Source organism: Piliocolobus tephrosceles, chromosome 2 (assembly GCF_002776525.5).
Source record: "Piliocolobus tephrosceles isolate RC106 chromosome 2, ASM277652v3, whole genome shotgun sequence".
Taxonomy (NCBI): Eukaryota; Metazoa; Chordata; class Mammalia; order Primates; family Cercopithecidae; genus Piliocolobus; species Piliocolobus tephrosceles.
This window is the reverse complement of record NC_045435.1, coordinates 172,312,637-172,338,182: the sequence shown is the minus strand read 5'-3', so window position 1 is coordinate 172,338,182 and position 25,546 is coordinate 172,312,637. Positions and strand designations below refer to the sequence as shown.

At 37.7% G+C, this 25,546-nt stretch overlaps 1 protein-coding gene across 7 annotated transcripts in view; it reads right to left on the bottom strand.

Moving 5' to 3' along the window:
* The window catches only part of RNF13 (ring finger protein 13), a 182,875-nt gene that overhangs the window by 149,383 nt on the left and 7,946 nt on the right, over window positions 1-25,546 (bottom strand). The gene's annotated exons all lie outside the window — the stretch shown is intronic.

The window sequence follows — 25,546 nt, the reverse complement described above, 5'->3', positions numbered from 1 at the left end:
CAAATTATTTCATTAAATATTCCAAACTCATGTAATATCCATTTTGATGATGATTAGTGTAGATAAGTGCTCTAGATGTAGAAGCTGCCATACAGACTCAAACTCTGAATCTTTGACACACTGGAAGTAAAATACCTGTGAATAATTTTTAAGGTACCATTTACAAAGACACTAATATCATAGATGAAATAAAAATGAAAACATGCTAAAGTATAGATTTTTCCTTAACGACAAAAAGTAAATTAGTGGTTGCCTAGGGATTGGCAGGGTGTGGGGGGAAAGCCTGAGGGAGGGGAAAGGTAGAAATGAGAAATGACTGCTAATGAGTAAGGGTTTTAAGGGGGAGATGATGAAAATGTTCCAAAATTAGACTCTGGTGATGGCTGCACAACTCTATAAATATACTAAAAATCACTGCACTGTACACTTTAATTGGTTGAATTTTATAAGGTGAGAATTGTATCTCAATAAAGCTTTTTTAAAACGTCTAGATTTGTTGACATTCGTTTCTTAAGTAAAATACATTTCATAACATACCATGGTACAGAAAAGAGTTAACATAGCAGGCCTGAGATTGCTATCCCTAGAAAGGTCTGCTTGCAAGGCTGGTCCCTTGCTGGCATCTGGAAATTTAGATTTCAGGACAGTTCCTACCATTTCCTAGTAGGAACAGCTCAGTGTGCCTACACTTTACATACAAATGTGAATTGTGCTGAATACCTGTTTTCCTTCTAGGGTCTAGAAATGTGGTACATGCTAGGCAGAGAGTGTCTATATGAACAATCCCTAATATAAACCCTAGGCACTGAGTCTCTAATGAGCTTCCTTGGTAAACGTTTTACATGTGTTGTCACAACTTGCTGGAGGAGTTAGACACATCCCGTGTAACTCCACTGGGAAAGGACCCTTAGAAGCTTACACTGATTTACTCTCGACTTTACCCCATGTGCCTTTTCTTCTCACTGATTTTGTTTTGTATCCTTCTGCTGTAATAAATCACAGCTGTAAGTACAACCATGTGCTAAGTCTTGTAAGTCCTCCTAGTGAATCACTGACTGTGGACAATTTCTGGTTAGAAATCCTACCATAAAAGCATACAAATATTTACAAAATAAGGTATAGTTGCTACTAAATTTTAGTAGGAGAAGAAGTATGTACCTTATTGACCAGTGACCTCTTTGGGAAACTGAATCTGAATAAAACTATGACTTTCTATCTAAATCTCCAGCTAACTTTGGGGGAGGGAAAGGAAGACAGAGTTTGGAGGGAAAATAAAAGACAGGAATAATAACCAAAACAACTAATACTGATCCCTTACTAAGTGCCAGGCATTGCTGTAAGCATGTTATTAAGTTAACTCATTTAATCCTAACCTCCCCATAAGGTAGGTATCATTTCACAAATGGGGAAAACTTAGGAACTGTTAAGCAACTTGCCCAAGATAAAACAATAAATAACAGCAGAGCCAGGATTCAAACCTAACAGTCAGTTTCCAAAGTCCAAATTCTAAACCCCTACTGAAAACAGCACCAATATCCATCCAAGGCTGATGTTCCAAGAGTAGAGTACAGCTTCTTGCCTACAAAGGTATAAGAGCTTCAAAAGCCAATGCTCATGGAGCAACAGTCACCAGTTTTCTTTTACTTTGTATATGACGGTGCATGTGTGTATATGGTGTGTATTCAATGATATGTAGTAGGTTTTGAGGGCTTTTTGCATTTATTGCCTTATTTAATAATGTTTGGGAGTTTTGCTTATAGTCTCTATTTACAAAATTAATTCTTGCTCATTGTGGAAAATGTGGAGAAAATAAAAATTTTAAATAACCCTCAAGTTAAGGAATAACTAGTGTTCGTACTTTGATGTATAACTTTCCAGTCTTTTAGCAATGTATAGAGTTGTCCCCTGGTATCCACGGGGGATTGGTTCCAGGACTCCCTGCAGATACCAGAATCTGAGGATGCTCAAGTTCCTTATGTAAAATGATGTAATATTTGCATATAACCTACACATGTCCGCCCAAATACTTTAAAACATATCTTGATTGCTTATATCTAATACAATGTAAATGCTATGTAAATAATGGTTATGCTGTATTGTTTCAAGAATAATGACAAGAAAAACAGTCTGTACATGTTCAGTACAGATGCTTTTTCCCCCCAAATATTTTCACTCTACAGTTAATTGAATCCATGGATGTAAAACCCATGGATACGGAGGGCGAACTGCATATTCAAATACATTTTTAGCAAAATTGGGGGCACACTGTGCATATTGTTTTACTAATTGTATTTTTTTCACTTAAAGTATTACGAGTATTTTCCTAATTCTCCTTAAAAACCATTGCAGATAGCTGTCCATGAAATACCGCAGAGCTTCCCTTCTTTCAAGCAGTTTTTTCTTAAACTATTTCACACTTTAGGTTTCCATACATGATTTGTCTACATCAAATAAAAACTACTGGTCAAAAATATGATGTATAAATGGCCACCTGGTATTCCTTATGAATATTCTTTAACGGACTGAACAGAAATTCCTACTGCTGGAATTTTTTTTTTTGAAAAACACTGCAATAAATATTTCTTTACCTATAGGTAAACCCTTAATATTTTTTAGATTAAAGTGACAGAAGTGACAGGCATTATAATATTTGCAGTAAAAAATATGGCATCTATACATATGGGTTTATATCCCAGCACTGTCCCATACTAATAGTGTAATTTGGAGATAAACATTTAAATTACATAAATTGCTTTATCTCTAAAAGTAGGACAATAGGACCTATAAGTCAACTCTGTAGAATAAATACAATTATGCACAGAAGGGCTTAACATAGCAATGGAATATAGAAAGAAAGGACTTTGGACAGGGATGCCAACAGATGAAACAGGAAACACAGAAGGAAGACCACAATGAGAGAGTAAGTACAACTTGAGAATTTCTGAACTTAGTATTTGTGGAACAGTCTAGTGGACATGTACACAAGCAACAATAAATAAAGATCTCGAGCTCCACACAAGGCAAAAAGAGACTTAGGAATCATCAGTAGGTAGGAATAACTGAAGTGTTCTTAATGTAAAAGTGAAAATCAAAATCAGAAGAGGACTAAAAAAACTGAGGGATATCTAAGTTTCAAAGGGAGGTGGAAAAAGAGAAAAGAGAGAGACTGATTTCATGAAAGTCAAGAAAGACAAGAACTTTAAAATGAATGTAGGGGGAAGTAAGGCATTGGTCAACAAAAGTAAATGTTGGAGAAGGCGCAAGAAAATTCTAAAATTTTCACATTTAAGAATCTGCCCAGGCCGAGCGCAGCGGCTCACACCTGTAACCCTGACACTTTGGGAGGCTGAGGCGGGTGGATCACCTGAGGTCAGGAGTTCCAGACCAGCCTGGCCAACATGGGAAAACCCTGTCTCTACTAAAAATACAAAAATTAGCTAGGCGTGGTAGTTTTTGTAGCTGAGTAGCTGCAATCCCAGCTACTCAGGAGACTGAGGCATGAGAATCGCTTGAACCTGGGAGGCAGGGGTTGCAGAGAGCCAAGGTCATGCCACTGCACTCCAGCCTGAGCAACAGAGCAAGACTCTGTCTCAAAAAAAAATTAAAAAACAATCTGCTCAACCTAAACAATTTTACTACCTCATACTCTACCACTCAACCTTGCTCTGATTAGCTCACTGTTTCCAGCGACCACCTTGCTGGTATTATCATTCACATGTTACCCAGGAACCAAAATACACTCTCTTCTATCTTCAAAAGAGAATTAGGGGGAAAACTACAAATCCTATGAAATTGTATGCAAAATTTTGTGTATGTTCAACTACAGATAGTTTCTGCGAAAAAGAACCACGCTTATTAACATGTTCTCAAATAAGCACGTAGGCTTTCTGTTGTTGCTGCTAGGTTTTGTTTTGTTCTGTTTTGTTTTCATTTAAATCTTCCCTTTTCCAGGAAGCCTTCTGAGGAGAAAGGTTAGCAAGCTTAAATTCTTTGACACCTTCTTCTAGCACTTAATCAACTGGATTAAAATAAATGCAGGCTGTCTGTTGTATTACTAGGCAATATTATTTACGGTAAAAATGACTCCTGATTGATGAAAAGTATTTAAACTGAAAAGACTGTAAGTTAACTACAAAAGCTTATTACAAAAACATAAACAAAAAAAGTCTCAGATTCCCTGCAGTGTGTGTTTCTTGAAAGAAAGCATGATGCTTGAGGGAAGCTGCAGCTACTCACAGAATATTAAAAGAAGTGGTTCTTTTCATATGTGACACTTTTGTATGCTGAGGTAACACACATCCACATATTTATCTCACTGGTTACAATCCAGTATACTCTTTGGTAGGTATGAAAGGTTTATCTGAATGAATGTAAGGCTTCTCAATGAAGATACATTTTATGTTGATATGTTGTGCTCCCAGTCTCTATCCTCCTACCTCCTACCAAGCTAGCGAACCTGGTACCAGGTAATAGCCCATCAGTTACTGAGAGTGTGGATGCCAATCAGAACCCCCGACCATGGACAGTGAGTGTGGTACCTTTCTTCTCCATTACAATTCTTACTTGTCTCTCATGCTTGAACTTATTCAACTGTTGGAGTCTCTGCATGGTCTACAATAAAGTATTGTTTGTCGTGACTCTTATCCCCCAGCAAACAGAATACATTCATCTTGAGGATATTTTAGAACCATTCTGGGAAGCAGAGAATGCATAGAAAAAAATCAAGTGAAATCTTGCTGATAACAAACATCTACCTCTTTTCCTCCTTCCCTTTATCCTTTTCCTCCTCCTTGTGCCCCTCCTCCTCCCACTTATATTACCAAAGACAGAATATAACTCCGTATTCTTTTTGAGTATGCCTATAATAAAAAAAGTCACACTTCTTCAAAGGAAGAAAGTTCAAAGAAGAGAATATACAAGAAACCCTTGAGAACTACAAAAAAGGCTTCTAGAGATGTGTCCACTACCACCATCCTTGATCACATCTAATTTGGCCTACTATTTGACATAATTCTACGAGTTATTAACAGACATTTTAACTGAAATCAGCTTCGTAACTCTAAAGATTTTTCCAACTGTCAAATTCTAATTTTACTTTCTATTCAGTCTGTACTATAACACTTAAGATGTATTCTTGCAAAACTGTTTTAAATCAATTCTAACAAGCCTTTAGCTCTCACTTCAAGCTTACAAGAATTTTCTGGAATAAAAAAAAAAAATAAGATACCACAAGATAGGTGTCTTGCTTAAGGGTAATGCCCCAGTTTCTACAAAATTCAACACAATAAACAGAGGCAATACAAGAGGATAGAATGAGAAAATGACATGAAATTGTTAATACATCAAAAGAGATGAGAAACAGTAAAGACAAATGCAACATATAGTTCCATTAAACCAAAAATAAAAATACATTTTGGGAATAATGGAGACAACAGAAATATGGCCCAGATATTAGATATCCTTAAAAAAAATCCTTAGATATGATGATAATATTACAGCTGGTATGGGTTTGGCTGCATCCCCAACCAAATCACATCTTGAATTTCCAGGTGTTGTGGGAGAAATCTGGTGGGAGGCAATTGAATCATGGGGGACAGGTCTTTCCCGTGCAATTCTCGTGTGAGTGAATAAGTCCCACGAGACCTGATAGGTTTATAAAAAAGAGTTTCCCTGAACAAGCTCTTCTCTTCTCTGCCACCATGAGAGACGTGCCTTTCACCCTCCACCATGATTGTGAGGCCTCCCCAGTCACATGGAACTATAAGTCCATTAAACCTCTTTCTTTTGTAAATTGCCCAGTTTAAGCAACATGAAAATGGACTAATACAGTAAATGGGTATCAGTAGAGCGGGGCACTGCTGAAAAGATACCTGAAAATGGGGAAGCAACTTTGGAACTGGGTTACAGGCAGAGGTTGGAACAGTTTGGAGGGCTCAGAAGAAGACAGGAAAATGTGGGAAAATGTGGAGCTTCCTAAAGACTTGTTAGAATAGTTTTGACCAAAACACTGATGATAGTCATATGGACAATGAAGTCCAGGCTGAAGTGGTCTCAGAAGGAGATGAGGAACTTATTGGGAACTGGTGAAAAGGTGATTCTTGACATGCTTTAGCAAAGAGACTGGTGGTACTTTGTTCCTGCCCTAGAGATTTGTGGAACTTTTAACTTGAGACAGATGATTTAGGGTATCTGGCAGAAGAAATTTCTAAGCAGTAAACCGTTCAAGAGGTGACCTGAGTGCTCTTAAAAGCATTCAGTTGTATTCATTCACAAAGATATGGTTTGGAATTGGAACTTAAGTTTAGAAGGGAAGCAGAGCATAAAAGTTTGGAAAATTTGCAGCCTGACAATGCAATAGAAAAGAAAAATCCATTTTCTGAGGAGAAATTCAAGCCAGCTGTAGAAATTTGCTGAAGTAACAAGGAGCCAAATGTTAATTGCCAAGAAAATAGGGAAAATGTCTCCAGGGCATGTCAGAGGACTTCACGGCAGCCCCTCCCATCACAGGCCCAGAGGCCTAGTAGGAAAAAGTGGTTTGCTGGGCTGGGCCCAGGGCCTTGCTGCTTTGTGAAGTCTTGGGACTTGGTGCCCTGCATCCCAGCTGTGGCTAAACAGGACTCAGGTACCATTCAGGCCCTGGCTGCAGAGGATGCATGCCTCAAGCACTGACAGCTTCCATGTGGTATTGAGCCTGCGGGTGTACAGAACTCAAGAATTGAGGCTTGGGAACCTCTGCCTAGGTTTCAGAATCTGTAATGAAATCCCTGGATCCCCAGGCAAAAGTTTGCTGCAGGCGCAGAGCCCTCATGAAGAACTTCTGCAAGGGAAGTATGGAAGGGAAATACAGGGTTGGAACCCCCACACACAGTCCCTACTGAGGCACCACCTGGTGGAGTTCTGAGAAGAGGACTACCATCCTCCAGATGCCAGAATGGTAGATCCACCGACAGCTTGCACTGTGCACCTGGAAAAGCCGTAGACACTCAACTCCAGACCATGAAAGCAGCCAAGAGGAAGGCTGTACCCTACAAAGCCACAGGGAAGAAGCTGCCCAAGACCATAGAAGCCTACCTCTTGCATCAGCGTGACCTGGATGTGAAGCAAGGAGTCAAAGGAGATCATTTTGGAGCTTTAAGATTTGACTGCCCTGCTGGATTTTGGACTTGCATGGGGCCTGTAGCCCTACTGATTTGGCCAATTTCTCCCACTTGGAACAACTGTATTTATGCAATGCCTGTACCCCTATTGTATCTAGGAAGTGACTGATTGGTTTTTGATTTTACAGGCACATAGGCAGAAGGAACTTGCCTTGTCTCAGATAAGACAATGGAATGTGGACTTTTGAGTTAATGCTGAAATGAATTAAGACTTTGGGGGACTTTTGGAAGGCATGATTGGTTTTGAAATATGAGGGCATGAGATTTGGGAGGGGCCAGGGCAGAATGATATTGTTTGGCTGTGTCCTCACCCAAATCTCATCTTGAATTCCCACATGTTGTGGGAAGGACCTGGTGGGAGGTAATTCAATCATGGAGGCAGGTCTTTCCCATGTTATTCTCGTGATAATGAATAAGTCTCATGAGATCTGATGGATTTATAAAGGGGAGTTGCCCTGCACAGGCTCTCTTCTCTTGTCTGCCGCCATGTGAGACGTGCCTTTCACTCTCTGCCATGATGGTAAGGCTTCCCCAGTCACATGGAACTGTAAGTCCATTAAACCTCTTTCTTTTGAAAATTGCCCAGTCTCAGGTGTCTTTAACAGCAGTGTGAAAAAGGACTAATACAACGGCTGTATGAAAAAGTCCTTATTTTGGGAGCTATCTATTATAGTAAAATACTTAGGAAAGAAATGTCATGATATCTGTCATTTAAAGCACTTCAGAAAAAAACACACTGTAAATCTAGGTGAAGATTACATTGAGATTCATTACACTATTTTCTGCTTTTCTATATGTTTGAGAATTTATATAACAAAAAATTTATTAAATGCATGAAAAATTATTTTAACTCTTCAGTGATCTTTTCAGAAGACCTTCAGCCTCATTTCTTAACGTGACATATAGACACAAAATTTACCATTTTAAACATTTTGAAGTGTACAGTTCAGTAACTATATTCACACTGTTGTGCAAATATTACCACAATCCATCCCTAAAATTTTCTCATCTTCCCAAACATTAAACATTAATTATGCACGCCCCATCCCCTGGCCATTGGCAAGCACAATTTTACTTTCTGTTTCTATGAATTTGACTATTCTAAGTATCTAATATAAGTGGAATCACACAATATTTGTCCTTTTTGACTAGTTTATTTTACTTAGCATGATATCTTTAAGTTTCATCCATGTTGTACTACATGTGAAAATTTCCTTCCTTAGCAGGCTAATATTTCATTATATGTACATACCCTATGTTACTGATCCATTAATCTCTCAATCGACACTTGGGTTGCTTAGACCTTTTAGCTATTGCGAAAAAAATAACTGAGTTTCCACTTTAAATTATATGTGGTATATATCCAGAAGTATTGCTGGATCATATGGTAATTCTACGTTGGATTTTTTTTTTTAAAGAACTGTCATACCATTTTCCAAAGTGGCTGCACCATTTTACTTTCCCACAAATAATACACAAACACTTACTATTTCTTCACATCTTTGCCAACATTTTTTTATGTTTTCCTTCAAGACCAGAATGAGATACCACTTTACATCTATTTTATGATAGACATATATATACAATATATATACACATATAGCCATACTAAAATACATGTAAAGTGGTATCTCATTGTGGTCTTGACTTGCATTTCCCCAGTGATTAGTGATGCTGAGCATCTTTTCATGTACTTTTTGGCCATCTGTATGTCTTCTTTGGAAAAATGTCTATTCAGCTCCTATGTTCATTTTTTAATTGAGTTGCTTGGTTTTTTGTCACTGAGTTAACAATTCCATCAAAAAGTGGGCTAAGGACATGAATAGGCAATTCTCAAAAGAAGATACACAAATAGCCAATAAACAAATAAAAAAATGCTCAACGTCACTAGTGATCAGAGAAATGCAAATCAAAACCACTGTGCAATACCACCTTACTCCTGCAAGAATGGCCATAATCAAAAAAATCAAAAAATAATGGAGGTTGGCATGGATATGGTGAAAGAGAACACTTCTGCACTGCTGGTAGGAATGTAAACTAGTACAATCACTATGGAAAACAATGTGGAGATTCCTTGAAGAATTAAAAGTAGAGCTACCATTTGATCCAGCAATCCTACTACTGGGGATCCAGCAACCCCAACCCAGGAGAAAAGTCACATAAAAAAAGATATTTGCGGGCGGGCATGGTGGCTCAAGTCTGTAATCCCAGCACTTAGGGAGGCCGAGACAGGCAGATCACGAGGTCAGGAGATCGAGACCATCCGGGCTAACCCAGTGAAACCCCCTCTACTAAAAAAGTACAAAGAAAACTAGCCAGGCGAGGTGGCGGGCGCCTGTAGTCCCAGCTACTCGGGAGGCTGAGGCAGGAGAATGGCGTAAACCCGGGAGGCGGAGCTTGCAGTGAGCTGAGATCCGGTCACTGCACTCCAGCCTGGGCGACACAGCGAGACTCCGTCTCGAAAAAAAAAAGATATATACACGTTTATTACAACACAATTCGCAATTGCAAAAATACGGAACCAGCCCAAATGCCCCCATCAATCAACTACTGGATAAAGAAATTGTGGTATATATGGAATACTACTAACCCATTAAAATGAATGATTTAATGGCATTTGCAGCAACCTGGATAGAACTGGAAACTATTATTCAAAGTGAAGTAACTCAGGAATGGAAAACCAAACATCGTATGTTCTCACTCATTAGTGGGAGCTAAGCTATGAGAATGCAACAGAATAAGAATGATACAATGGACTTTGGGGACTCAGGAGAAGGGTAGGAGAAGGGCGAGAGTATATACCGATCAGGTGATGGGTACACCAAAATCTCTCACAAATCACCACTAAAGAACTTACTAATGTAAACAAATACCACCTGTTCCCCCAAAACCTATGGAAATAAAAAAATTTAAAAAAAAGAATTCTCTATATATTCTGGACAGCAATTCCTTATAAAATATATGATGGAAAAGTTTTTTCTCTCATTTTTTTCACCCTGTTGGTACTGTCCTTCAATGCACAACAACGTTTTAATTTTCATGAAGTCAAACACTTATTTTTTTCTTTTGTTGCCCATGCTTTTGGTGTCGTGTCCAAGAAATTACTGACAATTCCAATGTTGTGAAGCTTTCTCTATGTTTTCCTCTAAGAGTTTTACATAGTAGCTCTTATGTTTAGGTCTCTGATCCATTTTGAGTTAATTGCTGCATATGGTACAAGGTAAAGGTCAAACTCATTCTTTTGCATATAGACATTGAATTTTTCCAACATCATTTGTAGAAAAGACTATGTACAATGCCTTTGTCCATCAAATGGTCTTGACACCTGTCTTAGTCCACCTGTGTTGCTATAAAAGAATATCTGAACCTGGGTAATTCATAAAGAAAAGAAGTTTACTTGGCTCACAGTTCTGCAAGCTGTACAAGAAGCATGGTGCCAACATCGATAGCTGGTGAGGACCTCAAGCTGCTTCCATTCATGGCAGAAGACAAAATGGAGCCCATCACACAGCAAGAGCAGGAAGTGAGAGAGAGGGAAGAAAGTGCCAAGCTCTTTTCAATCAGCAGTTCTTAAAGGAACTAAGAGTGAAATTTCAGTCATTCCCATGAGAATGGCATCAAGCCATTCATGAGGAATCTACCTCCATAATCCAAATAGCTCCCATCAGACCCACCTCCAATACTGGGGATCAAATATCAATATGAGACTTGGTGGGGCCAGGCAAACCATTTCCAAACCACAGGAGGACTTCTGTCAAAAGTTATTTGAGCATGTATGTGAGGCTTTATTCCTGAGTTCTTTATTCTATTCCATTGGTCTATATGTCTATCTTTACACCAGTACCACACTATTTTAATAACTGTAATTTTGTAGCTAAGTTTTGAAATCAGGAAGTATGCAACCTACAACTTTGTTTTGGCTATTTGGGGTTCCTTGAGATTCTATATATGGTTTAGGATAGATTTTCCTATTTTTGCAAAAAGGTTATTGGGATTTTAATAATAATTACATTGAATCCATAGATTGGGTAGTACTGACATCTTAACAGTATTAAGTCTATCAATCCATAAACATGGAATGTCTATTCATTTATTTATGTCTTATTTCAGCAAAGTCTTACAATTTTCAGTATACAATTCTTCCACCTCCTTGGTTTATTACTACTTTATTTTTGTTGATACTGTAAATGGAATTGTTTTCTTAATTTCCTTTTTGGATAGTTCACTGTTACTTTATAGGAATGCAACTGATTTTTGTGTGTGATTTTGTATCCTGCAACTTTGCTGAATTCATTTATTATTAATAGTTCTATCAGATATTTTTTCTTCTGTGGAATCTTGAATTGTCCACATGTAAGAGCATATCATCTGCTTACAATGGTAATTTTACTTATTCCTTTCTAATTTGGATGTCTTTCATTTCTCTTTCTTGCCTAATTGCTCTGGCTAGGACTTGCGGTACCATGATAAACAGAAATGGCAAAGGCAGGAATCCTTGTCTTGTTCCTGATCTTAGAGGAAAAGCTTTCAGTCTTTTACGATCAATTATATTAGTTGTCAGTTTTTTACATATGGCCTTTATTCTGTTGAGGTAGTCTCCTTTTATTTTCAGTTTGTTGGGCATTTTATCATGAAAGAGTGTTAAATTCTGTGAAATGCTTTTTCTGCATCTATTGAAATGATTATGTGTTTTTATTCTCTTAATGTGGTACATTACATTGATTATAAGACTTTTCAAACGTAGACCTATCCTTGCATTCCAGGAATAAGTCCAACTTGATAATGCTTTTAATGTGCTGCTGAATTCAGTTTGTTAGCATTTTATTGAGGATTTTTGCATCAGCAGTCACAAGAGATTATGGTCTGCCTGGCCAAAATGGTGAAACTCTGCCTCTACTAAAAATACACAAATTAGCCAGGCATGGTGACAGGCACCTGTAACTCCAGCTACTCAGGAGGCTGAGGCAGGAGAATCACTTAAACCTGGGAGGCGGAGGTTGCAGTGAGCCAAGATCATGCCATTGCACTTCAGCCTGGGCAACAGAGTGAGGCTCCGTCTCAAGAAAAAAAGAGAGAGAGAGAGAGATAAGGTCTGTATTTTCTTTTCTTTTTTTTTCTTTTAGTATCCTTGTCTGACTAGTATTTCTTTTCTTTTAGTATCCTTGTCTGACTTTGGTACCAGGGTAATTTTGGCCCCTTAGAATGAGTTAGGAGGTGTTCCCTCTTTATCAGTTTTTTGGGAAGAGTTTGAGAAAAATTGATGTTGACTCTTCCTTACATATTTGGTAGAATTCACCAATGAAGCCATCTGATTCCAGGCTTTTCTTTCTTGGAATGTTTTTGATTATTGCTTCAATCTCCCATAGGTCTGTGCAAGCTTTCTATTTTTTCATGATTCAGTCTTGGGAGGTTGTGTCTTTCCAGGTATTCATCCAATTCATTTAGGTTATCCAATTTCTTGGCATACAATTGTTCATAGTACACTTAAAATCCTTTTTATTTCTGTAAAATTGGTAGTTATGTCCCCTCTTCCATTTCTGATGTTAGTTGAGTCTCCTCTCTTGTTTTCTTTAACCAATATAATGAAAGATTTGTTAATTTCATAGATTTTTTTTAAAATCAACTCTTGGTTTTGCTGCGTTTTCTCTTGGCCTCATTTTTGAGAAACTGAGCAAACTGGCTGGCACACAGAATTATCTGTATGGTTTTAGAGGATAAATGACAGTTACCTGTCTAATGCTGGTCACTGAAAAATTTAAAAATTTCCCAAGCATCACAGTAAATCCTAACTTCACATTTAAATATTTGACAATGATTTTTTTAAGACCAGTATTACTTTCAGGAAACTCACTTCCAAATAAATTTTAATTCTGAAGATGAGTCAACAGAGTGATACCAACTGCTTCACTGCCAAATAACACTCATGAAACAGCTAACCATCTCCATAAGAAATCCACCAAGTAAGCTCAGATTCCACTGGTTCTGAAACTACATTCCTGACCTTCACTGGCATCTCAAGAACTGGACCAAAATATTCCACTACTAAAAGAATTGTTATCTTTTCCTAATTTGTGAAAAGAATAGACAAAGAGTAATTTCCATTTTTTTTTTCAAGAAATGTACCTTATACTACAATAAGCATCAAAAAAATATATACTGTACTAAGCACTAACAGAAAAAATAAGTGAACAAATAATTAACTATTTTAGTGGAAAATTTATAATAGCCAGTCACACATCATTTAATAGGTTATTTTTCCTACAAATGTGATTATGGTCACATATGTATATAACATATATATGGCACCATAAAATTTCCTCCAAAATAGTGTTCTCAGCTCACACACCACCTAAATATATCAATAACTTCCTAGTGTCCCTTAAAAAGCACCAAGATTTCCAGGAATTCTGGCAACCAGAACTTCTAACACATACTGTATTAGTCCATTTTCATACTGCTATGAAGAAATACCTGCCCCTGGCCCCTCCCAAATCTCATGTCCTCATATTTCAAAACGAATCATGCCTTCCCAACAGTCCCCAAAGTCTTAATTCATTTCAGCATTAACTCAACAGTCCAAAGTCTCATCTGAAACAAGGTAAGTCCGTTCCACCTATGAGCCTGTAAAATCAAAAGCAAGTTAGTTACTTCCTAGATACAATGAGGGAACAGGCATTGGTTAAATACACCCATTCCAAATGGGAGAAACTGGCAGAAACAAGGGGGCTACATGGTCCATGCAAGTCTGAAATTTGACAGCAGGGCAATCAAATCTTAAAGCTCCAAAATAATCTCCTTTGACTCCATGTCTCACATCCAGATCATGCTGATGCAAGAGGTGGGCTCCCGCAGACTTGGGCAGATCTGCCCCTGTGGCTTTGTAGGGTACAGCCCCCTTCCTGGCTGCTTTTATGGGTTGGCATTGAGTGTCTACAGCTTTTCCAGGCACGTGGTGCAAGCCGTTTGTGGATCTACCATTCTGAGGTCTGGAGAACAGTGGCCCACTTCTCATAGCTCCTCTAGGCAATCCCCAGTAGGGACTCTGTGTGGGGGGCTCCAACGCTGTATTTCCCTTCCACACTGCCCTAGCAAAGGTTCTCCGTGAGGGCTTCATCCCTGCAGCAAACTTCTGTCTGGACATCCAGGCGTTTCCATATATTCTCTGAATTCTAAGTAGAGATTCCCAAACCTCAGTTCTTGACTTCTGTGCACCTTGCAGGCTCAACACCATGTGGAAGCTGTCAATGCTGGGGGCTTGCGCCCTCTGAAGCCATGGCCCAAACTGTACCTTGGTCCCTTTTAGCCAGAGCTAGGACCCAGGACACCAAGTCCCAAGACTTCACAAAGCAGCAAGGCCCTGGGCCCAACCCAGCAAACCCTTTTTCCCTCCTAGGCCTCTGGGCCTATGATAGAAGGGGCTGCCATGAAGACTTCTGACAAGGCCTGGAGACATTTTCCCTATTTTCTTGGCAATTAACATTTGGCTCCTTGTTACTTCAGCAAATTTCTACAGCTGGCTTGAATTTCTCCTCAGAAAATGGGTTTTTCTTTTCTACTGCATCATCAGGGTGCAAATTTTCCAAACTTTTATGCTCTGCTTCCCTTTTAAACTTAAGTTCCAATTTCAAACCATATCTTTGTGAATTAATACAACTGAATGCTTTTTTTTTGAGATGGAGTCTCGCTCTGTCACCCAGGCTGGAGTGCAGTGGCGCAATCTCAGCTCACTGCAAGTTCTGCCTCCTGAGTTCATGCCATACTCCTGCCTCAGCCTCCTGAGTAGCTGGGACTACAGGAGCCCACCGCCGCATCCGGCTAATTTTTTGTATTTTTAGTAGAGACAGGGTTTCACCATGGTCTGGATCACCTGACCTCATGATCTGCCCACCTCGGCTTCCCAAAGTGCTGGGATTACAGGCGTGAGCCACTGCGCCCTGTCAACTGAATGCTTCTAAGAGCACGCAGGTCACCTCTTGAACGGTTTACTGCTTAGAAATTTCTTCTGCCAGATACCCTAAATCATCTCTCTCAAGTTAAAAGTTCCACAAATCTCTAGGGCAGGGACAAAGTGCCACCAGTCTCTTTTCTAAAGCATATCAAGAATCACCTTTTCACCAGTTCCCAATAAGTTCCTCATCTCCTTCTGAGACCACTCCAGCCTGAACTTCATTGTCCATATGACTATCAGTATTTTGGTCAAAACTATTCAACAAGTCTTTAGGAAGCTCCACATTTTCCCACATTTTCCTGTCTTCTTCTGAGCCCTCCAAACTGTTCCAACCTCTGCCTGTTATCCAGTTCCAAAGTCACTTCCCTTTTAAACATAAGTTTTCAGGCATCTTAATAGCAGTACCCACTCCACTGGTAACAATTTACTATGTTAGTCCATTTTCATACTGCTGTGATGAAAACTCGAGACTGGGTAATTTATAATGAAAAAGAGGTTTAATGGACTGACAGCTCTACATGGCTGGAAAGGCCTCATAAACATGGCAGAAGGTGAAGGAGGAGCAAAGGCATGTCTTATATGGTGGCAGGCAAGAGAGCATGTGCAGGAGAACTTCCCTTTTATAAAATTATCAATTCACATGAGACTTATTCACTACCACAAGAACAGCACAGAAAAAACCACCCCCATGATTCAATTACCTCCCACCGGGCCCCTCCCACAACACATGGGGGTTATGGGAGCTATAATTCAAAATGTGATTTGGGTGGGAACACGGCCAAACCATATGACATGCTATATGTAAATCCTCATAGTTTTTTAAAGCTTTTAAAGACACCGGATCAGAAGCTGTCATAAGCAAAAGTGTTACATCAGAAAACAAAACAAAAACAACAATAACAGGGCTTCTCTTTCTAAGCAAAAATAAGACGCACAATATTTTCTGCAAGAAAGCAGATGTTTGCCCAGTAAATTCCTCTAACATAAAGCCTTCCAAAGTAAAAGCAAGCATAATCTAAGATTTTTAACTACCACAATCAACCAAAGCAAAATTTTTTCATCTAATGCAATAAATGTTTTACAATTTGATTTTTCAACAAATGAAACAAAATGATCCATTTTTTACTTTTAATAGATTAAGAAACAGGTTTTTCCGGGCAGGTGCGGTGGCTCACACTTGTAATCCCAACACTTTGGGGGGCCGAGGCAGGAGAATCACCCAAGGTCAGGAGTTCGAGACCAGCCTGGCGAACATGGCAAAACCCTGTCTCAACTAAAAATACAAAAATTAGCTTAGCCTAGTGGCTCATTCCTGTAATCCCAGCTACTTGGGAGGCTGAGGCAGCAGAATCGCTTGAACCTGGGAGGCAGAGGTTGCAGTGAGCCAAGATCACCACTGCACACCAGCCTGGGTGACAGAGCAAGACTCCATCTTAAAAAGAAAAAAAAAGAAATAGGTTTTTTCAAAATACCAAATTCTTTCCAATCTCAGGGCTTTCATACCAATTGTTCTCAACCCCAAAGTTACAGTTTCTCATTCAGTGTATATGAGATGTGATCTGGTAATCTACACTACTTACAGTATTTACATATACTCCAGGTGATTCTTATAAATGGAAAATACATTTTTAGTTCAGTATATCACAAATCTCAGTGCCTGTGACAAAAATAAATGTTCCCAGGCCCCTCTCCTTGAGATGCAGACAGAAAACCTATAATTTGACTTTAAAAAAAAGTTCCCTATTGAATCCTTATAATTAAGTCAAATTTGGAAAGCACTGTTTTGAACCAAAGACTGGCAAGTGGCATACCAAGTCATTATTCATAAACTTCTTTCAAGTCAATAGGCAGTGCACAGAGGGTCAAACTAAAGAAAGGAGAAGCAGAGAGAGAGAGAGAGGAGTGCTAACAAAAACAGACTTCATAATTCTTTCAAATACCATTGTTGTCACGAGTACCACAGGTTGCCAACCCTAGCAATAAGCCACAAAGCAAACAAGAAAAAGACAATTGACAATGAAATTGCTTTCATGGATAGCAGAATATTCAACACTATTTAGGGTAAGATGGTAGAAAATTCTGGTTTTCTTGATTACCAAAATATCAAATACCATGCAAAGTATACTTGAAGGCATTAATGTCATCTATCTCCTGAACCAGAATGTTTTATTTTCATGATTCCTCACAGAAATGTCACCATCACTGTAGCCAACATTGATAGAAAACTTAATTTTGTGCTAGGAACTGTGTTAAGCATCTAATCATCAAAACAACACTGTAAAATAAAACAAAAACAACACAGGGAACTTGCACTGTCGTTACATTTTCCCTATTTTAGGGGATTCAATTTCTATGTTTAAAAGTGCTAGAGTCTAACTGACTGACTAAATGAACCAGTTCCCTCATCCCAATCCCTCCTTTAATTTTTGCAATTTCTGAACAAAAAGCTGAGAAGTCCAATGACTCATACTTAGCTCAGGTGTTAAGCATGAAACTTAACATGGCTTACCATGTTAATGGTGGAGCACCAGATCAAGTTATACCACTCCCATGGATTATAACAACTGTTTCTTAAAAAAAAAAAATAGAGAGATGGGGGTCTTGCCTTGCTGCCCAGGCTGGTCTTGAACTCTTGGCCTCAAGGGATCCTCCTACCTTGGCCTCCCAAAATGCTAGGATAACAGGCATGAGCCACTACACTCAGCCTATAACAACTGTTTATTTAAAACATCACCCAAAGACCAAGCCCTGTTCTTGGTCTTTTCTGGACACCACACTCTCCCTTGGCAAGTGTTTGCAGCCTGCGTATGCACCTACCACGCCTCACTCTTCTTATAATCATCTTTCCTTTATTATAATACTCATGACTTTCTATCACACTATAATACTTGTTATATTAATTGTTTAGTGTTCAGCTTTGCCACAAAAATATATGCTCCTCAAAGACAGGAATCTTTATTTTATGGATGTATCACAAGTACCTAAAGAGTGCCTAGCATGTATTAGGTGTTTAATATTAATATTTGTAGACTGAATGCCTACATGGCCTCTCTTGATATCTTCTGCAGAGCCTCAGAATGTGACTACCTGTTAACTATGCTCAGAAAAAAAATTTAAGACCTTAACATTAAAAATGTTAAAAGTTTATATATACTTTATATATACAGTCATCCTCGGTATCTGTAGGAGATTGGTGCCAGGACTGCCTGCTCATACTAAAATCTATGGATGGTAACGTTCCTTACCACAGATGGTATAGTATTTGCATATAACCTATGCAAATCCTTTGATATACTTTAAATCATCTCTAGATCAGCTGTAATACTGAATACAGTGTAAATGCTATGTAAATAGTTGTTATATCACAATGTTTAACATGTTCAGTAGAGATGCGACCATCCATTTTTGCCTGAATATTTTGAATACTGGTTGAATCCACAGATACAGAGCCATGGATACAGAGGGTCAACTGTAAGTTAATATTTAAAAATATGTAAATATGGCTAGGCATGGTGGCTAACGCCTGTAATCCCAGCACTTTCGGAGGCTGAGGTGAATGGATTGCTTGAGTCCAGGAGTTCAAGACCAGCCTGGCCAAGATGGCAAAACTCTGTCTCTACAAAAAATACAAAAATTAGCTAGGCATAGTGGCATGCACAGGTAGTCCCAGTTACTCAGGAGGCTGAGGAGTGAGGATCGTTTGAGCCCAGGAGGCAGAAGTTGCAGTGAGACAAGATGGTACCTCTGCACTCCAGCCTGGGTGACAGAGCAAGACCCTGTCTTAAAACAAAACATAAATACTATGAAATAATAAATTAATTTGCTGAATCATGTAAACTCTGGATGGTGGGACTCTGTGGTTTTTATTCTTCTTTATATTTATCTGCATGTTTCAGAATAAAAAACTAAAACTCCCTAGACTACTTCACTTTACATAATATATACAGGAGACTAGAAGAAAATACCCGAAAATATTAAGAGAAATCTGTTCTACTTGCTCAAGTTTTCTAAGTGTGCATTACTTTTATACAGCAAAACATTTCTTAAGTAAGCAAGTAACAAGTCTTTTAATTCACAAGTTTACTTATAATTTGGAGGAGATGAAATGATTTGAAGTAAAATGTATAATCAAAAAAGAGAAAAGGCAGATCTTCAGCAGAGTTAACAAATCTGAGCTGTCATTTTCTGTCTGTAAGCCTTTAATTATACTCAAAGACTCTATCCTACACTACAGTCCTTAAAGTTATTATTGCCATAAAGGTCAAATGTAGCAGCCACTTGGGCTCTGAGGCATCTGCATTCATTAGCAACACATCATAATCAACCACAGGTGATAGCTTCATTAATTGTGATGCCATGGATTACTAGCATTCCATTACCCTCTGACAAGGAGCTTAGCACTGTGCTCAGGCCCAAAAGCATAACCAACCAAATGCCAAAATCTCAGAATTTCAGACCTATCTGCTGGAGCCACTCCAGACACCAATTCTGTACCAGCAGAGGTTCAAACAGGAGACACTATTCAGTAAGTTAAACAAAAGGTATTCAATATAAATGATTATTAAGCTATGATAGGATAGTAAATATAAAGATACAAAGAGAGGTAGGGAGGGGCAGGAGAGAAGGATTCCAGGAGGGCATGAGGAAACTTTAGGAGTGATGAATACGTTCATTAACTTCATTATAGAGGTGGTTACATGATTATATACATATATCAGAACTTATCAAAGTATACACTTTATATAGTTTATTGTATGTGAATTATAATTCAGTAATGCTGTTTTTAATTTTTTAGAGAAAAGGAATTATTAAACTATAAGAGAGTAACACTGAAGGAGACATTACAAAGGGACAAACTTGGAAGACAGTCTGAGGCTGAAATTCAGTTTTCATTGCAGCAGGTGTGGTTGCAGCACTCTAGGTAACAGAGAATCTCACTGGGTTGACCAGACCAGAGCTAGTCCAAGGTTGCCAGGCAAACAATAAACAACCCACTGGGGTGCTGATGGGTAGGTATGCAGAGGCAGTCAGGGCACAGCTGCCAACACCAGGCCTGGAATGTACAACATCTATGTCAAGAGGGTTGCTGGAGGCGGGGCACAGTGGATCATACCTGTAATCCCAGCACTCTGGGAGGCTGAGATGGGCAGATCACCTGAGGTCAGGAGTTTGGAACCAGCCTGGACAACATGGTGAAATCCTGTCTCTACTAAAAATACAAATATTAGCCAGGCGTGGTGGTGCCTGTTTCCCAGCTACTTAGAAGGCTGAATCACTTGAGCCTGGGAAGCAGAGGTTGCAGTGAGCAGAGAACGTGCCACTGCACTTAGCCTGGGCAATAGAGTGAGACTCAGTCTTTAAAAAAAAAAAAAAAAAAAAAAAAGAGGGTTGCTGGAGCCTGGGCAACACAGTGAGACTCTGTCTCTACAAAAAATACAAAAATTAGCCAGGTGTGGTGGCATGCACCTATAGTCCCAGTTACTGGGAAGGCTAAGGCAGGAGGATTGCTTGAGACCAGGATTTGAGGCTTCAGTGAGCTATGATCGCCAGTGCACTCCGGCCTGAGCAACAGGGAAAGACTTTGTCTCTTTAAAAAAAAAAAAAAATCAGGAAAAATAACTAACAGGTACTAGACTTAATATGTGGGTGATGAAATCATCTAGTCAGCAAACTCCCATGACACAAGTTTACCTACATAACAAACCTGCACATGTACACCTGAACTTAAAATAAAAGTTAAATTTAAAAAAAAAAAGAGGATGACCTCTGACCTAGTTTTCTTCTGCAGCTTTTTGATATAGACATACTTACAAATGGACATTAACTAGACATACTCATATAATCCTGTATGTGTCTGTTTATCAATCTACCTAACTATATTTGTGTGTATATCTTTAAAAAAAAAAAAAGCCCCAAAGGAAAACTAGGACAGAGGTCATTTCCTTTCACAAAATATACATTTTTTTTCTAGTCTAGGATATTATCCATCTATGTTTTTAAATGAAAATGTTTTACATTATACAACAATTTGATTGTTATACTTACCAGCTTCTAGAGGCTGATGACATCCTTGGCTTGTAGCCTCTTCTTCCATCTTCAAAGCTAGCAATGGTAGATTAATTCCTTCTTACAGCACATTATCACAAACTCCTCTTATGCCTCCCTCTTCCATTTTTAAAGACAATTGTGATTACACTAGGCCCACACAGATAATCTTCCCAACCGGAGGTCCTTAATCACTTCTGCAAAGTTCCTTTTCTCATACTAGGTAACATATTCACAGATTCCAAGTATTATGATATGGACATCTTTGGGCAGTCATTATTCTGCCTATCATGGTAATTATATTTCTTGGCAAAATTTTAATTTATTCATTTATTTATTTATATCACTATGGAATCACATATTACTGTTGTATTCAATGGGTTATAATCTGTTATTGTATTATTATTTTGATGTCCAATTGTTTGGCCAGTGCAGGGTTATTCAAGCTAGCTTCTGTGTCTTTTTAATATGTTCCCAACACTCTTGAGCACCTCCTTGTTTTCTGGCACAAGATTTTCTAGTCCTATCTTGCACTTTTCCTGCCCCAGACCTGAAATCAGCCATTTCTTTAAAAAGAATATTGTTGTTTACAGGAAAATACAGCATCAGAGAAACAACTTTCTCTCTAATAACAAAAAACATAAAGGTCTTTGCACTGTTTTTACAACTTTAACTCTGTAGTTACTTCAAAATTTTAACATGTTATTTTATTTTAATAATATAATGTCTTCCAAAGTTCAAAGTAATCACTTGTATCATATTGTATTATGATTTGTATGCTTTTTTACTTGAAATTATAGTTGTTCAAACTCTTTGTAACCACTACTTTGTACTGCTTTATATGGCTGACACATAACTTTGTCTATTTTCTTGCCGTACAATATTGAATTGAATTCAACTCAGGCTATTACAAATAATTTTCCAGTGAATATAAATCTTTCCATACTTCTGATTATCTTCTTGGGATAGATTCCCTGACATGGAATCGCTACACCAAAGAAACATTTTAAGACTTCATACATATTGCCAAATTGCTTTCCAGAAAAGAACATTCCTATTAATATTTCCAAATAAATATGACTTTCATTGCATCAATTCTCCTTTTTTGGTCTTTTGTTGGTGTTAGGTGAAATTATAAATGACAAAAATAGCTAATATTTATCAAATGCTTACTATATATCTGGCTAAGTACTTAATATACAGTATTTCTTTTAATCCTCACAACTCTATAGTAGGTTCCACTGTCTCTCCATAAATATAGGAATAAAGACTCGGATCAACAGCATAAAGTGCTTAAAACAGCGCCTAACACACAGCAAGCACTTTATAAATATTTCCTCCTATTTTTAAGTGTTTTAAGTGTTCAGTTGCTTGCCCAGTAACACTTACCTCTTAAATAGTGAAGTTAGGATTCAATTAAAAGTCTGTGTCATGAAATACTGCCCTTCCCTATATCATCCAAGTATTGCATAAATTTGCATTTCTTTAATTACTTATGAGATTGAAATTGTTCACATTTCTATTCATAATGAAATGTTAAGGCTATTGAAAACTTCAAGAAAAACATAAAAACTAACGTATATTAATGATAATTTATATATTCAAATTAGCTTCTGTTCTAATTTTATCTTTATTATTCATGGATCTCTGTACCAGACTCTGTGATAAATATAGTTTATCCCTGAGGCTTTCTCTGTAACATCAAAATTAAGTTGCAAAATAATTATAAATTTGAAAATGAATTACATATTGACACTTCTCTTCAAACCTAAAGAAAATGAAATGATCTACCTTCTTTAATAATGATCAATTATATGTAACATGATACCAGAAATGGAATAGCCCAAGTATAGTAAGATAATCGTTCAACACTATGCTAAAAACATACTTCATAGTTTCCACATTCAGGGAAATCAGATATCTTACAGAGTCAAGTTCTTTAGTGTTCCACTTTCTACTTTTTTATTTATTCACGTGATTCAGCTTGTATATGGAAAAAAGAAACTAAATGACTGTCAAAGGCAATAAATGTTACACACAAAATCCATTGTGTTTCTACACCCCAGCAATGAACTATCCAAAAATTAAATTAAGAAAAACTTCCATTTATAATAGTATCCAAAAGAATACAACACCCAGGAATAAATATAACAAAAGAGGTGAGGGACTTGTACACTGAAAACCATAAAACAAAAACACTGCTGAAAGATATCAAACACACATCCAGGTACTGAAAGACTTAATATTGTTAAGATGGCAATACTACCCAAAGCAATCTACAGATTCAATATGTTACCTATCAAAATTTTGATGGCCTTTTATGCAGAAATGGAAAAGCTGATTCTCAAATTCATATGGAATTGCAAGGGGCCAAAGCAGGCCAAACAATTTTTAAAAAGAAGAGCAAAGCTGGAGAACTCACATTTCCCAAATTCAAAACCTTACCACAAAGCTACAGTAATCAAAACAACATGGCACTGGCATAACGATAGATATATAGACCAAAGGAGTAGAATTGAGCATCCAAAAATAAACTCATACATCTATAGCCAATTGATTTTAAAGATGCCAAAGACCATTCAATGACAAAAGAACAGTATCTTCAACAAGTGGTGCTGGGACAACTATTCACATCCAAGACAATGAAGTTGGGATTTACACCATATACAATAATTAACACAAAATGAATCAGTGAGCTAAATATAAGAACTAAAATTATAAAACTCTTGGAAGAAAACATAGGATAAATCTTCACGGCCTGGGATTTGGAAATGGATTCTTAGATATGACACCAAAAGCATGAGTCAAATAAATAAAATGGACTTCTTCAAAATTCAAAACATTTATTGATCAAAGGACACTATCAAAAAATTGAAAAAAAATCCACAGAATGGAAGAAAACATGTGCACATTATATATTTGATAATGAACAGTCTAGTATCTGGAGTATATAAAAACACAACCCAATACAAAAACACAAACAACATATTTTTTTAAAAGGGCAAAGAACTTGAATCGACATTTCTCTAAAGCAGATATACACATGGCCAACAAGCACATGAAAACATGCTTAAAATCATTAGTTATCAGGGAAATGCAAATCAAAACCACAGTGAGATACCACTTTATACCCATAAGGATGGCAATTATCATTTCTTAAAAACAGAAAATAAGCGTAGGCAAGGATGTAGGGAAATTGGAACCCTCACACATTCAGTGGGAATGTAAAATGGCTTAGTTACTGTGGAAAGCAGTTTGGCAGGTCCTCAAAAAGCTAAACAGGATTACCATAAGACCCAGCATTCCATTCTTAGTATATACACGAAGAAGTGAAAACAGGTACTCAAATAAATCCTTGGGCACAAATATTCACAGCAACATATTCATAATGACTAAAAGGTGGACACAACCCAAATATCCATCGATGGATAAATGGATAAACAAACTGATATATATACATGCAAAGGAATATTCTTCTGCTATAAAAAGGAAAGAAGTACTGATACATGCTACATGTGAGTAAACCTTGAAAACATTTTGCTAAATGAAAGAAGCCAGGGATAAAAACTCAAATATTGAATAATTCAATTTATATAAAATATCCAGAATAAGTAAATCCATAAAAACAGAAAACAGATTTGGTTGCCATGAGCTAGGGGCGTCAGGGAATGAGGAGTAACTGCTTGATAGGTATGAGATTTTACTTTAAAGTGATAAAAATGTTTTGAAACTAGACAGAAGTGATGGTTGCACAATACTGCAAATATACTAAATGCCACTGAACTGTTGCTTCAAAATGGTTAATTACGTGAATTTTTACCTCAATCTTTTTTCCAAAAAAAGCAATTAACATTTATAATCCGTGTTGGATAAATGTGGAAATTATAAGCAGTTCTTCCTCTTTGAAGGTCAAATGTGTAAATGACAAGCATAGTAATTATGCAAATAAAGTATTCTTCAACATTTAATGAGGTGTTTTATGTCTAAATAAAGTCGATGTTTCTTCCTCATGACTTCATTCAGAAATACTCATTTATCACCAGCTCCTTACTAGGATTATTTCCCAGTGGAAATTCATTCCCACTATAAAGGTTTTCTGGATATTTCTATCATTAGAAACGAAGCCTGGGCAGGGAGTGGTGACTCATGCCAGTAATCCCAGCACTTTAGGAAGCTGAGGAGGGAGGATTGTTTGGGGCCAGGAGTTTGAGACCAACCAAGGCAACAGAAAAAAACAAGAAAGCAGGAAAGAAAGGAAGGAAGGAAGAAAGGAAGGAAGGAAGGAAGGAAGGAAGGAAGGGAGGGAGGGAGGGAGGGAGGAGGGAGGGAGGGAGGGGAAGAGAAGAGAAGAGAAGAGAAGAGAAGAGAAGAGAAGAGAAGAGAAGAGAAGAGAAGA